The 15826-nt window shown below is 40.2% G+C and overlaps 1 protein-coding gene across 1 annotated transcript in view; it reads left to right on the top strand.

The window, feature by feature from the left end:
* The window catches only part of LOC140549168 (uncharacterized), a 45085-nt gene that overhangs the window by 17347 nt on the left and 11912 nt on the right, over positions 1-15826 (top strand). The window lies entirely within an intron of this gene.

Here is a 15826-nt window from a genome sequence, read left to right as displayed (position 1 = left end):
GTGTGTGTGTGTGTGTGTGTGTGTGTGTGTGTGTTGCTCATGCTCCAGCGATGTAAAGCATCAGTGGATGAGTCAGCCTTCTAGGCATTTATAGCCTGGACACAAGTCCAGTGATGTCATCCAGTAGCTTTGAACAATCCCACAGTGCCTTTACCGCTCCACTCATACCACCTGACCCTCGAGTGTGACCACAGAAAGAGGCCTGTGGTAGGAAAGCCACGATTACGAGGCAGACGTTCTGCACGAAAAAGGGATGTTCTAGTTTGTGCGGTTCTGTAAGCACACGCTTTGTGTAGTCAGGTCCTCTGGAAGTCGTCCAGTTCAGTGATGTATTAAATGCTGCATAGACGAATGGGTAAGTGGGTGAAACGGCTCCTCTGGCAAATCTAATAATGACTCTGCGAGGTGCAGCGTGTCAGTTTTGTACACGAATGCGTTCATGCACAGCAGTGGGCTTTGGCATGAGCATGAAAAGCCGCCTCCCATGCCTCCCTGTAGAGACGGGAGTCCTGACAGTCCAAAGAATACGTAACACAGGCCTGTGGTCTAGATGAGGCAGGCTCTCTGTGCACAGCTGTAATGCAGCCGCGGTCAACCGAGAAGACGGACGGGCAGAACGGAGTGAAAACTACAGGACTGGTTTAGTTTGTTCATTAGTAGGATTTACTCTGTATGCGTGCGCTTTCTCTCTCCCTCGCTCTCTTTCTCGCTGCCTTTGCCTCAAGTTCATGCGTCCACGAAACCCGGGAAATCTGTGTTGTTTCCTAGCAACGCTTGTTTTTATCCCTGAAAATGGAGAGAGTTGGAGAGGGGGTGGGAGAGAGGAAGTGAGAAGAAACATGTGAAAATGCAGTGTTTTGAAGTTCAGCAGATGACGGCCTCCTCTCCTCTCTCCACCACATTTCCTTACGTGTTTTATTGCTGCATAAAGATGGTACCTCTCTCTCTCTCTCTCTCTCTCTCTCTCTCTCTCTCTCTCGCTTTCTTTCTCATGTTTCAAAGTGACTGTTACAGTGTGGACTTTGAGGCTCTGAGCTTATGATTATTCTCTCTCTGTCTTTCTCGCTGACACTGAACAGCTGAATTATGAACAGACTCTGGAGTAAAACAGATGCACCAGATCATTCCCAGTTTTATCCCGACTCTCTGGAACGCATTTACCAAAGTAGCATTTATCCGAGCCAACAAGCGATCCGCAGGCCTTCAGTGGCAGGTCTCTGCGTTGTACAAGTGCTCTCTGCTGTGGAATGCTGAGTTCAGAGTGATTAGAAGTGAATTTATAAGCTCTCGAATCTTCAGATCATTTGTGGAGTTCTGATGGCCTGAGCACCGAAAATGTCATTTGCCTGTTATTTCCTCATTGGTTTGTTGTTCCTTTTTTAAGGTGGTTGTGAAAAGAAGCTCGTGCATATAATTGATTTTTGCTACAAATTATAAACCAGTCTAATTGGAGTAAAGGTACTTTAACAGTATAGAGAAATAACACTATTTAGAAAACATGGCTGAAAGTAACATCTTACTAACTTTCTCTGCCAGTGCACTCTCTCTCTCTGTGTGTGTGTGTGTGTGTGTGTGTGTGTGTGTGTGTGTGTGTGTGTGTGTGTGTGTGTGTGTGTGTGTGTGTGTGTGTGTGATTTTTTTTTTTTTTTTTTTTTTTTTTTTTTTTTACCAATTCAGTAACATTTGTTATTTTATATATTTTTTTTCCTTATATATCTTGATATCATTCAAAAGGAACATTTAAATCACATCACTGTTTATGTACTGATCGGATGATTTGCCACAGATTGCCATGGATGCACATCAGATGTACATTTATGTGGGAATATGTGGGGTACACATAAATGGGGACACCCCTTCTAATGGTTGCGTTCAGCTACTTTAAGTTTGCTGACACAGATGTGTAGATGCGTGCACATGCAGCTTCATTAAAGTAGTTTTAAGTATATTCATCTTTGTCTTTAGTGGTTAGCACATTCCCAAAAGCAGCCTCAAGCTGAGGACTTAATAAGATTGTGTGTAGCTGTGCGATTTATAATAATCTGAATAGTCAGTAAATTTTCAGTAATTGATAGATTATTATTTGACTGTCAGAATAGTTGTGGTTGCAGCCTTAGTGATATAGTAGAAAACGGCTTCTCACTCTTTCTCCTTTTTAAAGCCAAGCCAATTGCCTGAGGTGTGAATCGGAGTTGATGTGGCAGTACTGCGTTCCAGTTAATACTGTGATTTTCTGTAGGAGTCAGTGTTGGGACGCTTTCAGAGAGAAACATCTGGCCGTGTTTACTAGCCATCATATTAGTAACTGAGTGCCGCAGGAAGATGACAAGTATTATGTTAGAAACAGGCTGAAGAATCAGCCAGCAGGTGGCATTCAGGTGTGATAGACACACATATATACTATTCTATATATATATATATATATATATATATATATATATATATATATATATATATATATATATATATATATATATATACACACACACACAATATTACTTGTGTGTGCTGTAAGAAAGTTAAGGTTGACATTTTGCTAGGGGAATAATTTGATGAACTCAAATCAACCTCTTATCTAATATGTAAAAAACGTATGATCTCTAATGTGTGCTTCTTTAGTTTACAGGAGATTATGTTCTAGAATTTCTAACAAACTCTGCACTTACGCTAGGGGAGGGCTGTATACTGATGTTTTATTTTCTCATAATAACAATTTATCATGACCCACTGTATATTAGTTGATTTCGTTAGTACTTTAATAACAAAGACCAGCTGCACTTTCCATTACAAGGAGTGTAATTAGTTCTGTTTAATTAAATGGAGTAGAAAAATGAAATTTGTATGACAGAAAATTATGATAAATTGTGAAAATCTCTTAAAGCATCATTTTAAACATTTTTTTTACCATTTCACCCACCCTTACCGTAGCCCCTCACCTTACTTAAACATTTCAACTAAAACTGGCATGGTTACTCAAAATTAGTGCTCAGCTATTTATTCTTTGGAGAAGTTTGTGTGTTTACAGACTGAATTAAGCCGTACTGTGTGTTAAACCATGCTGTCGTATCTGTACAAAAGAAATGAAGACCTGGATGTGTTCTGAGCAGGTTGAGAGGCGTTTGTGGGTATGTATTTACTGAGATGAGGATGTATGTGTATCAAATGTCTTGTCTGATTGACTACATCTGTGGTATGTGATGAATCCTGCTCATTTAGTATTTTGCTAACCTATTCTTTCAATGTTTAGCTGCTTTACAGTTTTTGAGTATTCGTTCACTCTGTCTCTGGCCATCTTGAGGTACATTGAAGTCACCATAATCGTTCCCTGCAAAGTGGACTACACTAGAAATTCAGGCGTGTTAAAGGGAGATCCCAAGGGAAAGAAAACGTTAAGTTCAAAGGGAACTTCAAACCATGTAGGGAGTAGTGAATAATGGTGTATCAGTTTTCAGGAAGGTCAGAAAGAAAGTTTTTCATGTATTCATTGCTCAGATGGTTTGACTTTGCCTCAAAAGACCCACCAAACCTCACCTTTCACTTGGTTAATTAAAAGCCATGCATTGTTGCATTGCTGCGTTTTAAGAAAAAAAATAAACACTAGCAGATATCCAGTTTCAGATATCCGTGATTTTGTAATATTAACTAGCGGTGATGTGTGTATATATTTATGGCATTATTTTGATGCTTAATGTATTCACGTGTAAGCAGCAGAACTTCAGCAAGTTCCATCATGGCTGTGATTGTTGACTCTTGCTTGGTACAGAAATGACTGAACAACTGGTAATTTGCTTAATTTTAACCATAATAATGTGGGATGCCATTTTGCTGTTACTTTTCATAATTCTGTAAATCTTGGGTTGCAAAATATGAAAATAACTAATTTAAAAATGTGATGGTCTGAGCCGTGAGTATTGTGATCTGTAACGCCTCTTTTTTTTCTTTTTTTTTTTTTTTTTTTAACAAATATGTAAAGGTAAAGCGCAGTATGGCACATGCTGAGGTTGTGTTGGGAGATTTTACCCTGGGAAGGAGGTTTGATTTTCCTGTAGACTATAGTGATGTTATATTGTCTGAAATATGAGGTGAATCCTGTTTGACTGCTCTTCTGACTGTTCTTGTGCGCTTTTTCTTGTGCTGTCTTTGTCTCTTCCCCTTCGTGCAACTGTGGTTAGAAAGCTCTCTGTCCGGAACGAGAGCAATTGTCCCATTAGTGTACGGAAAAGAAGGACTGAAGCAAAGAAGGAATAAAAATGATTTAGTGGGCCCCAATGCCTCCATCTGGAGAATGCAGATGGTGCCATATGCCCAGAACACTGCTCTGTTTTTAACTCTTCTTTGCTGTTCATAATTAAGACGATCAGACTGAGTTCCAAAAACACGGCCAATACTCCACAACGTTGGGGGAAATCCCTCATTCTGTTTTCTGATCTGAATGGCCTGTAATATTCCCCCAGCCTACATTGAGCTCTTATTTTAAAATAACACTAAACTAAAGAAGTTTAATTATGTTTAAAAGGATGCAGTATTCATAGCCCGCAGTATTCATAGCCCACAGCATAGGCCTGAAGTAGCCTTCATTTCAACAGATTTTAATCAAACTGCCTTACAGAGAATAAGACTTTTTTTTTTTTTTTTTTTTTTTTTTTTTAAGAGCTAAGGGCTTTGAAGAAACGTCCTTTCTTCCAGTTGTAGACGGCAGCGCATGTCTATTGCGATGTTGAGTCAATCCCAGTGGATCCTCAGTTGGGAGAATATGAAAAGATGAGTGAACAGTTTTTTCTATTTTTGTTATTTTGGCTGAAATCGCATTGTAAAATCCCAGTCTGCCTTTGCTTCCTTCTGTATCACAACATTTTAGACAATTCACCTGTGGGGTTTCTTCCAACTTTGTGAGGGTGCTGCGGTTGCAGTATCAGGAAAAAGGGCGGAGCAGGATGCTACATTAACCTTTCCAGGCAAGCTTGGTAAGGAGTCCTCGTGCAGGGCTTCTGTAGTGTTGAGTGCGTCATCACTCTGGATTAAATTTATTTTACTTTTTGGAGTCAAGCATATTTAAAACACTGTGAAACTCCGAGCCGTGAATTTTCCTGTAGAACTCTTCATCAGCATTGACGTGATTACTTTCGATTCCGCACTGTACTGGGCTGAGGGGTATCAGGTTGGTGGTGTTATGTCTTTACTCTACTTCCTCCACAAGGCTTCCTCCACTGTAGTTCCAGTCCTGCTGTAATCCTTAACTCGCACATATGAGCTGTTTGAATCTCAGGGTCAGTGATACCGATATGTAGTCAACCAATTTTTTAGTTTTTTCCCCTCTAGTACATTCAGGCATTGCAGTCTGAATGTTTAAATATCCAAAAAGACTAAATGAAACTGCATGTTTTTAAATGCGTGTTTTCCGTGTTGGATCATCTTTTAATAACGAGTTATGTCATTGATTGATGTGTGTGTGTGTGTGTGTGTGTGTGTGTGTGTATATATATATATATATATATATATATATATATATATATATATATATATATATATATATATATATATATATATACACACTTATGAGTTATGTCATTGATGTGTGTGTGTGTGTGTGTGTGTGTGTGTGTGTATATATATATATATATATATATATATATATATATATATATATATATATATATATATATACACACACACACACACACACGTGTATACATATATGTGTATCTCTAAATCCTCTTCAGTGGAGGCCATTTTTCCAGTTGTTTATATTTTTAGAGTTTGCATATTCTGAACATGTTCTCTGCTTCCACCTGCCATGTAAGTTCCCATATAAGCTGACGTGATCTACAGCCCTCTCGTCCTCGGCGGTTGAAAAATGCGTTTACAGGCACGCACACGCACACCTCTGTGATGGCGCTGCTGGCTGTAAATATGTAAGCTGTGCCTGTAGAAAGAAGACAGGATTACTGGCTCAGCAAGATGAGGAACAAGAGGAGGAAGGCGAAAGGGGGGAAAGGAGAGGTTGAGACGGAGGGAGGGAGCGAGAGAATGAGAGCAGTGGAGTACAAAGAGGCGTCGCTCCCCCGGGAGAAGCCGCTCACAGCTCAGAGAGAGCGAGAGGGAAAGAGCGAGCGAGAGAGAGAGAGAGAGAGGGATTCTGACCTTGAAAAGCAGTGTGCAAAACATGTCCTTCTGGTTTAGCAAGCTTTGCACGCACACGTGCACACACAAAGGCTTTGGTGTATGGAGGTGATCTTAGCAGTAGCTTGGGAGCCTCTCCTCACTATTTGATAATTGTCCATTACCTCACTCCTTTCTTGCAAGCTGTTTTCTGTAAGCGGATTCTGATTGGTTGGTTTCATTAATAAGGTCATATGAACTTATTTATTTATTTATTATTATTATTATAGTCTTAGACTTATAAACGTAGGCGACACAGTCAGGGTGTACATTGGATGACTTTGAAGGTATATTAGCAGCAGATAATAATTGCATAACACTGTGATCTTTAGCTCTGAATGATATTTCACACCAATACTTCATGATGTGCTTATTGAACAACTGAACGGCAGAATGTTTAGGTGGCCGTGGACCATTGCACTAAAATGTTTGTGTTTGCAGCTGCAGAAGTAAATGTAATTTCTCCGCCATGCAGATCCAGGTAGATTTAGTTATGTATGTTTATGCACTGATTTGCGCCTCAGATGTCAACATTGGCCCCATGATTCATGGTGCATCTTTATTTTTATGATGCTGACTATGCAACTGATGGAAGAGCTTCTTCTTTTCTGCATGGTGCTCTTTTGATTACTCTGTAATCCATGGTGGTCCATAAATATACCCTTACAGGTTAGTGGCTGAAGCCACACCCAGTTGGTATACGTTAGTGTATATATAAGGTGTGTGTGTGTGTGTGTGTGTGTGTGTGTGTGTGTGTGTGTGTGTGTGTGTGTGTGTGGTCTGTTCAGACGTTTATAACATTTCATAAGTACATATACAAATAGTATATGTCTCTGAACACCCAATTTTTTATATTAGTTTTATTTATGCAAAATAATTCTTATTAATGTACAAAAAATGTGCTTATTGAAAATTGTGCCACCACATTCATATACAAGTTTGTCGTGAAGGGCAGCGGCAGCACACCTGTTTCAGTTGGTCATTCCCTCTGGTGCTTCAACCCTCATTTCTCAAAGGTATGAAGTTTTCCTCTGGAAAGTCAAGCCAGACATTTCTGATGAGTGTTCTGAACTGCATTTCAATGAGCTGCACTGCTAGCGACAGCGTTTTTAGCAGCAGATTCCTCAGCGTGTATATTCATTGTGGGGAAACATGCTTGTGGCTGGGGTTTCTTTCAGAAAGCTGTTTGTGTGTATGCCTGTGGGTGTGCTGCGTTTATTTGTGTATGATGGATTGCAGGTTTAGTGGTTTCTAATATGCACTTTTTTTTTTCTTCTTCTTCTTAACTGAATGTAGCCCATGCATATTTTTGGAGGGCCAGGCTGGAGTGCTGTGGGAGCTCACAGACTGGTGATGTCACACGCAGGCAATCTGTGGACAGACACTGTCTGGCGCTGGGTACGAGTTTAGGGTACTACCTAAATTATTCCAGTACAAACAGTGTAGAAACAAGCAATCCTGGATAAAAACAGTCTGCAAGAATTGCAAATGTATTTGTAACCAGAGATGAAAGCATTAATTCCCATTTAAAATTTAGTTTTAGAAAACACAACCATACCATAATTTAACTAAACTAACATAACCGGCCACAAATGCTCCCCATGTAAGCTATGTAAGTGTTGTCAGTGTTGTCTGGTGTGGTATTTTTTATTTATTTATTTTTTAGCAATGCTAGCATCTCTCGTTTTAAACTAAACAAACTTCAGATTCCAAACATGTCTTGGCTGATTGGCTGAATCTGTGTTCAGTGAAAGTTACAGTTAGTTGATGGTTCAGATTGGGTCTTTTGTTGTTTTGGCACAGCTCAGTATGAGGTGGCACAAACTCAATGTAAATGTAGGACCAGAATAGCTACTCCCAGCATGTATACCATCATTTGGAGACAGTTTGAAAGCATGAGAAAAGTGCATACTGCCAGCCCTATTTCTGACATGCCTTGGTGTAGATCTCCTAGTATATCTGGAGGTTGTGGTGGTGTAGCGTTTGACGAGATGGAGCTCTGTGGGTTTTGCTCACAACCTTTTGACCAGCAGACTCAGGACTCCGGTTCAGGTGAACCTCGAAACCTTTCTTGTAGCTGTGCCTGTTAATGTTGTGCAGCTTCAATGCTGGATTTCCCTTCACCTTTTGTCTTGCACTATCTTTGTCTGTAGTTTGTTGCCTGACTGGTCCAGATTAGTGCTGGGCAATATGAGCTCAAATCAATGCCACAATTAATTGAACATGTAAACACAGACTGTTGAGTGTCTTAACTACACTTGACTTGTTTTTAAGGGTACAGTACAGTGCTAAGAGAATAGAAAAGAGCAAGATTACATCTGTAAGAGCTTCTGAATATTAGTTTTGATTCATTTCAGAATAATTGCCTAGTCCTAGTTCAGATATTTAGCCTGCTATATATCTTTTGGGAACCTGTGGCCAATACCAGGTGATACCCAATAAAGTAGCCAATACCCAATGCTTTAAGCCCTGATCCTTGTGAACTAGTACCCAGTAAATATACTTCATTTCACCACCACTAACTTTTTATGTTCATTCTTGTTTAATCAGCTTATTATTAGACTAGGACGAGCAGGAGGGTCCTCTAGGATGGGGATTGGGGAGCAGTGCCCTAGTTAATGAAAAGGATGGTTCAAATGCATTGTTTATTTTTATAAAGGCCCTTAAATCTCCTCATTTGATGCTACATGATAATAATTGGCTTATCCTTTGTGGTGCTCAGTGTTCCACTTGATGTGCACCGGCAGATTGAGTCCATAAGGCCATGTATGTGTGGTCTGTCATTTCTGGTCAGCATACTCCAGCTTACATAGCATTGTTTTGAATCCGTGATGTGGATCTTAAAAAGGACGTAGTGAGGAATTTGCACATTTCTTAGGGGTGGAGGCAGGGAATGTGCAGTGCCCACAAGTAGCCTGTTTATTCTCATGATTATCAGAGCAGTGAAAGTGGAAGTCTTAGGCTCTCTCATGTTCAGTTTACACTTATTGAAATGCTTTGCTCAGTTGGGTTTTGTTGCCTTTGTAGCTCTCAGAAGTGGTCCTGTCATGCAGTGTTACTTGTTACAACAGGATAGCTTTTTTTTAATGAGCTGAGCGTTGTTGTCGTCTCTTGTTGATATTAGTCCACAGCTACTCGTGCTCATCACGGCTCTTCTGTTCAGGGCTCAGTGAGGGGGATGTATGTGTGCTTGCTGCAAAACGGCTTCTTTTGTTCTGGTTCACTACCAAATTACAGATCTGGGAGCTGCAGTGTGAAATTTGATAATCTTTAAAATGCGTGAAAGCAGACCCGCCTAGACAGTGTGCTGGCCTGCAGAGCTTTAAGATTAGAGTCGCTCACACACGCAGTGCTTATCCAACTGAAAGAAAATGGGGGAAAAAAAGAGGGAAGAAAGAAAAAATCATAAAGCGAGCAGACTTGCAGAGGTTCGTAAGGCTGATTATAAAACCATTACTAATAGTGACACTCGTATGTGTAGGCTGGAACATTTTAGGAGCGCTGAAGATGCCAATAATTATTTTAAACTGGTCATATACAAACAGCCACATTACATTTTATATTTACATTTCAAAATTTCATAACGAGTGGGTCAATAGAAATGCTCCAAAATGACTTGCAACAATTAATTATGGATGCACGGTTCCAATACTAGGATCAGATATCGGATAATTAGGCCAATCCATTGGACCGATCCATTCACTCAACCTGATTCCCGCTCTGCTGGTGTATTCTATTCTTCAGAGATCAGAGTTACCTACAGGTGTGATACAGAGATCATGGCAAACAGTAACTCTTACCTATCTAACCAGTGACCGTGACCTGTCCTCCACTATCAAGCGTAATCCACACACCTCGCGTTCAGCAGGCTGCTCTGTTTACTCAAAAGCAGCGCAATAAATTGTCCCAGAAATAATTGTGCTAAATGATGATATAAGACAATTTCATACCACTGATATAATGATAATCACATAATCATAACTCACGTTTTTTAAAGAGCAGTGAACTAATTTGATATTGGACTTGTTGAAGTTTTGTAAATAAACAAAACAGAAATCATATAAAACATCTCTATTTGGTTTCCATTTGGACTGGTCTTTCCAATCTTTGTCTGAAATTGTGCAGCCTTTGGGGAACAACATTGAGTAACACGTCTTCACCTGTCACCAGGGGTGTAACCTATCACAGAACTACCGGTTCAGAGCGGATCTTGTTTTTAGCGTCACGGATCAGATTCATTACATCGCTACCTGTCGCAGTCCGCTCTGTGTGTGTGTGGAGGTGCATCATTGGTGTTTTGGTCACTGTGCGCACTGCACTCTTCTTTTATGATAGATGTCGCTGTCTGGTCACAGACTAGTCCTCATCTCCAACAGAGACGGGATAAAATCAACTTCTCTGCTAAAAAGCATGCAAGTAAAAACGGGCAAAATTTAGATCAGCAGAAATGATCGAGGTCCTATCCGTTAATTGTATGATAAGACAATAACGGAATTATCGTGACTGACCTACTGTTGCCATTGGATTACTTTTCTCTAGTTGTTATGAAGTTCGATGCTGTCTGTGTAGTATTGGAGCTGGTTGTAATTGAAGCTCTTCATTTAGGATCAGCATGGAAAGGTGACTGATGCTCAGACTACTCAAACACTCGAAGACAATCACAGCTAACAAGTGTGTATGTGTGCTGCATCAGGATTGATTTGTTACAGGATATATATATAATTTTATTTTTATTTTTATTTTTTTTTACATTCAATGTCTGTTCCAGCATAGTCTACTAATATCAGCCTCATACTGATTCCCACCGATGTGCCATCTGTTGCCATGACTGTTTTCACAAATTTCCTCCTCTCTTGTAACACATTAATGAAGATCTTCCAAGTTGCGTTTTGCTTTGAGGCAGGTAAGACTTAAGGCAAGACTTTAAAGCAAATATTACGGGGAAAAATTCCATGTTGCTTTTCTCCACGTTTGTCCTTTATTTTGTTAAGTCTTTAAACGTTCTGTGATGGCTCTACAGTTGAGTCGGCTGTTTGGGAATCTCATGAAGAGCTGCTTTCACCACATACATGGTCAAGCTGCTGGCCCCTTCATTGTGCTGAGTTCTTTGTTTGTGGAGCCATTCCTGGACATCGCCACTAGCAGCTTGCAGTGTTGACATGTAGCATGTTGTGGCCTCCTGGACTCCATGTGGTTTTCTCGATATTCTGCTTCTTCCATCTTGACCACAAAAAAGCAGTCAGCCCAGAGGAAAAGGGAACAGGTTTCAGAGACGAGCTTTTCTCAAATTCCAAAAAGGTTCAAATAATCATAACGAGTCTTGATTTATTGCTTTCTTTCAGTTAGTGCATGTAACCAATCAGACCAGCACTCCTCGGCTCTGCGCTGTTATTGTACCAAACGTAGATGCCATTTTGGCACTTGTGTGTCAGTGAGAAACACTGCATTTGTGTGTGCGCGCGCACGTCTAGTGGGCCCATTCATGCCTTATGTAGTTGTGAAGATAAATCAACTGATGGATCTCATTACAGACAATCTGTAGTATGCGTGCACCTTGTATATCCAATAAAAGCATCATTTTAAGATTCATAAGCTTCACAAACACAGTCTTTTCTAATGGGAGTTGTTTTGAGTCAGGTAGTCATATCTCTCGAAAAGTTACTGTTATTTTCATCACAGCCAGGGATGTTTTATTTATGGTCGACGTGAGAAGCTGCTGCTGGTGTGCTCAATTAAATATTGTGAATTAAATTATGAATGGCGAAAACAAGCTGTTCACTTTGAATGCAGGGTTAGGCTATTTGTGCTGCTTTACTTATGCAGATGGTTTAATGTTGTTAATGTGATCAGATCTTATTCACTCACTGAGACATTAGAATCTAACTGGCCAAACAACATTGCTGTTCACATTAGCCGTGCCCGATTGAGTTTGCTTTGTGTTTGATTTAGCGCCGCATATACTGCACGTTTACTTGCTGGCCAACAGTCTGTTACGGATGTTCTTATTAAAGCGTCAATAAACCTATATTACATAGTCCCGGAGATGAACAGAGATGAACTGCAAGTGTATTCCTAACTGAAAGAAACCCTTGTCAAATGAGACCCAATTAAGAAGAGTTCGCAGAGCTGTGCCAGTAAAGCAATACACAAAATGCACTTGGCAGTGCTAGAAACCGTAAGATATGGTGTCAGTTGTTTGAGGGTGCAAGCCAGTGTTCAGTGTCTCATTCATAGAGCTCAGAGCTTTGTTTTCTTGCGCTCCGTGCACGCAGATGCTTCTTAGAAGCACACAGTTTTCCCAAGTGTAACACTGCTAACTGCTGGATGTTTTTATATCACCGCTGGAAGAAATCGCTGTGCCAAAAGTCATTTGTTGTCGTCTTAAAGTCAATGTGTGCACTCAACCTACATGTCCTGCTTGAGGGTGGGGGGGTGGGGGTGGTGGTTTGGGACAGGCTTCACTACACAGTTTTATCGTGAACTGTTGTGAGAGATGGCGTTAATTTGTCCAGGTTGGTGGTAGCCATGTTTTTCTGTCATGCTGAGCAAATTACGTGAATTTGCATCTAACTAATTAGTGCCCTCTAGTGCTGACAGTTTTAGCAAACGTAAAGGAGCACACCAGGATGTAATCTAATGTATAGTACCTCACTACTACTCTCCATTGCCTCTCCTGCAGTTACTCTGCATTTCTCTCTTGCATGGTTTCCCAGCTTTAAGGTGCCTAATTCAGCTCATCAGCTGATTGTCAGCCTTCTCATGAATCAATGTTTGAATAGGGAAGACACAGTGTTGTGCAGGGGTAACCGAGGACACGGACAGAGACACAGTGTTTTTAAGGTGAAGTCAGTTCAGAGGAATCTAGCCAGCATTTCTTGGGCGCTCTGTAACTGGACGGAATAAGCTAGTGGTGAATGTATTCTTACATTGCCTGGTGCGGTTGGAAATCTTCTTGATGTTACATTTTAAAAATCAGAGACAGACGTTTTCATTTACAAAACCAAAAAACGTAACCCTGAAAACAAATGCATGTTGCTGCCATAATCAGGACATCATCGTCTAGTAAAGTATCTGCTTCTGTCTGGTGGTTTTGTGGTACTGGGTGTTGGTGAGGCTGGTGTGAGAATTTAATTAGTATAAGTATGATGATGATGATGATGATGATGAAGAAGAACAGATCTTTCAAAGCTGTCTTCAAATCCAGCATTGTTTGAGACTAGCTGTTAGATAACTACCACTGACTGACCACTTATAGGGGGTATAAAGGCATACATTTTTTTTTTGGTTGTTTATATTTCAGATTTCATTTTAGTTTTTGATATTTGATCTATTATTATTGATTTTAAAGGCCTCCGATTATAAAACAGATTTCTTTAGCTCTCGTGTTCTCGTATGGGTGTATGCAGGGCAGAAGATCCTCATACTGTGCTCTGATAAGGGGCTTAATATTAATATTTTGTGATGATTGCAGGGTTTCCAAGAAAGCTGCCAGATTTCAGTGCATTGTTTCAGGCATGGCCTTTTTTTTAGATATATTGAAATTGTTCCAACCTTACCACTTATAATGACTCTTTCAGTGCAGTGCTAAACTAGTGATTAAGTACTGTTAGCTCATTACATTGCCATTCTTGCCTGTTTAGCGTAAGCAGGTGTGCGTGTTGAGTGTAACGCTCCAGCTACACACAGCCATGCACTTGCGTTTGCTTTGTTGAGGTTTCCTTTAAGTGTTGTCCAGTATTGGTAATTGCCATGTTTGGAAACAACTTGAAAGTGATCACCTCAAACTTAAGGGCACTGTAGTGAGTGCCGTTCTGTCCAGTTGGGAGTTAAGCTGCTTTGTCTGCTAGCAGCATGCTCTGAATTTGACTCTGAGGTACTCCCAGTGGCTCTGTGCTACTGCTGTTCAGTTTCACAAACACACAAACACTAAGACGCAGCCGTCTGATGTCTACCTCTTGTCAACTAAACACACACACACACACACACACACACACACACACACACACACACACACACACTTTTTCTATCGTCTTTCTTTCTCTCTGGCACCATAGTGGTGACTCAGCCCCAGAAATGGAACAGAGTGACCAGGCCACTGATCCAGAATGTGCACACAAACACACAGTGATTATCACACACACACACAAATGCACACAGAGGGACGCCTGCCCATATCCTGCCTCATGCTGGTGTCTCAGTCCCTCAGCACAGAAAAAAGGAACAGAGAGCTGTAGCGGACGCCACTCTTCTTCTCTCTGGGAAAAGTGGGCAAAAATGTGACGAACTTTGTCACACAGGCATTCATTGATTTTTAACATGCTCTATTTCTACGCCTTCTGTCAACACAAGTCTGTTAGTTATTTATTGTCCATGGTAGAGCGAACCAAGAACCTTTTTTTTTTGTATGTCGAATGGTTTAGCTTTAAGCAGGACAGAAGTACAGACAGAGCTGATGTACAGTACACCATTGTAGCATTGTTTTCCTGCCGGCAACTTATTTTTGAGATTATCCTGACAATACCCCACAGCTCGGCAACAAATCACTGTGCACTCCATGACACCGGCTCGTGTACTGAGAGTGACATGATTTTGCCAGTTTGTCAGCTGTCGCAGACTCCCCAGTATTTTAAAAATGTCTGAAATTCTCAGTGACTAATCTTGTAGTGTAAGCTACGCTAAGATCGGAAGCATATTAGAGCATCAGCCAGTAAGAGCATGAGGAGAAACCTTAGGAAGCACAGTGTGAGCAACGAGAACTGTAACAGATATGGCGAATGGGATTAAAGGTGTTTTTTGGAGAAATATATGTGTAAATTACTGATCGCAGCTGCTGTTTTCACTACTGTGGTAGGGTTTGGAGACTTCATGGAAGTGTGTACACCGCTATCTCCACATATCGATTTATGTCATGCAGTATGAGTTATTGAGTGATTTTGAGGTTTTGACCCTGGTCACTTCATGTGTCTTAAATATCAGGATCATATCTCAAGAAGACTGCGCCACATAAAATGCAATTAAGCCTATTCTGTTTTCTCGTCTGCTCTGCTCACTGTCAAACAAGGAGAGACTGAGCTGACAGTGACATCTATTGAGTAGCAAAAGAGTGCAGTTTGCGCAGTGACCAATACATCAATAATGCGCCTCCGTACACACACAGCGGACAGCAGCAGGTAACGATGTAACATATTGCCTTCACCCCCAAGTGTAAATGCAAAATCTTATGAGGATACAATCCAGATACTAGTGACACATCAAGTGTAAAAGGGGTCTTTTATAACAATACTCGTAGTGTTATCCTGGGCCAGAAATTGTTAATCATCTCTTGACTATTTAACTAATATTAATATATATTTTGAGTTATATTAGTTAGTGAATGCTAAACATTTATATATATATATATATATATATATATATATATATATATATATATATTTTTTTTTTTTTTTTTTTTTTTTCATTTGTCCTAAACATTTATTTACTTCATTTACTTAATGTGAAGTTGTTGATTCACTTACTCTTAAATGTAACCTTTTATTTACACGCTTTTTTTTTTTTAAATGATCAGCAAAATATATTTCTGATATACCGCAGTCAGTATCTGTTCCAAAAAACATACCATCTTCAGTTGGGGAGAGAATAACTGGCAGTGATGCAGCTTTAGTGGTGC

This window comes from Salminus brasiliensis, chromosome 2 (genome assembly GCF_030463535.1).
Source record: "Salminus brasiliensis chromosome 2, fSalBra1.hap2, whole genome shotgun sequence".
Lineage (NCBI taxonomy): Eukaryota > Metazoa > Chordata > Actinopteri > Characiformes > Bryconidae > Salminus > Salminus brasiliensis.
Note: the sequence above shows the minus strand (reverse complement) of the source record. Positions and strands in the feature narration are given on the sequence as shown.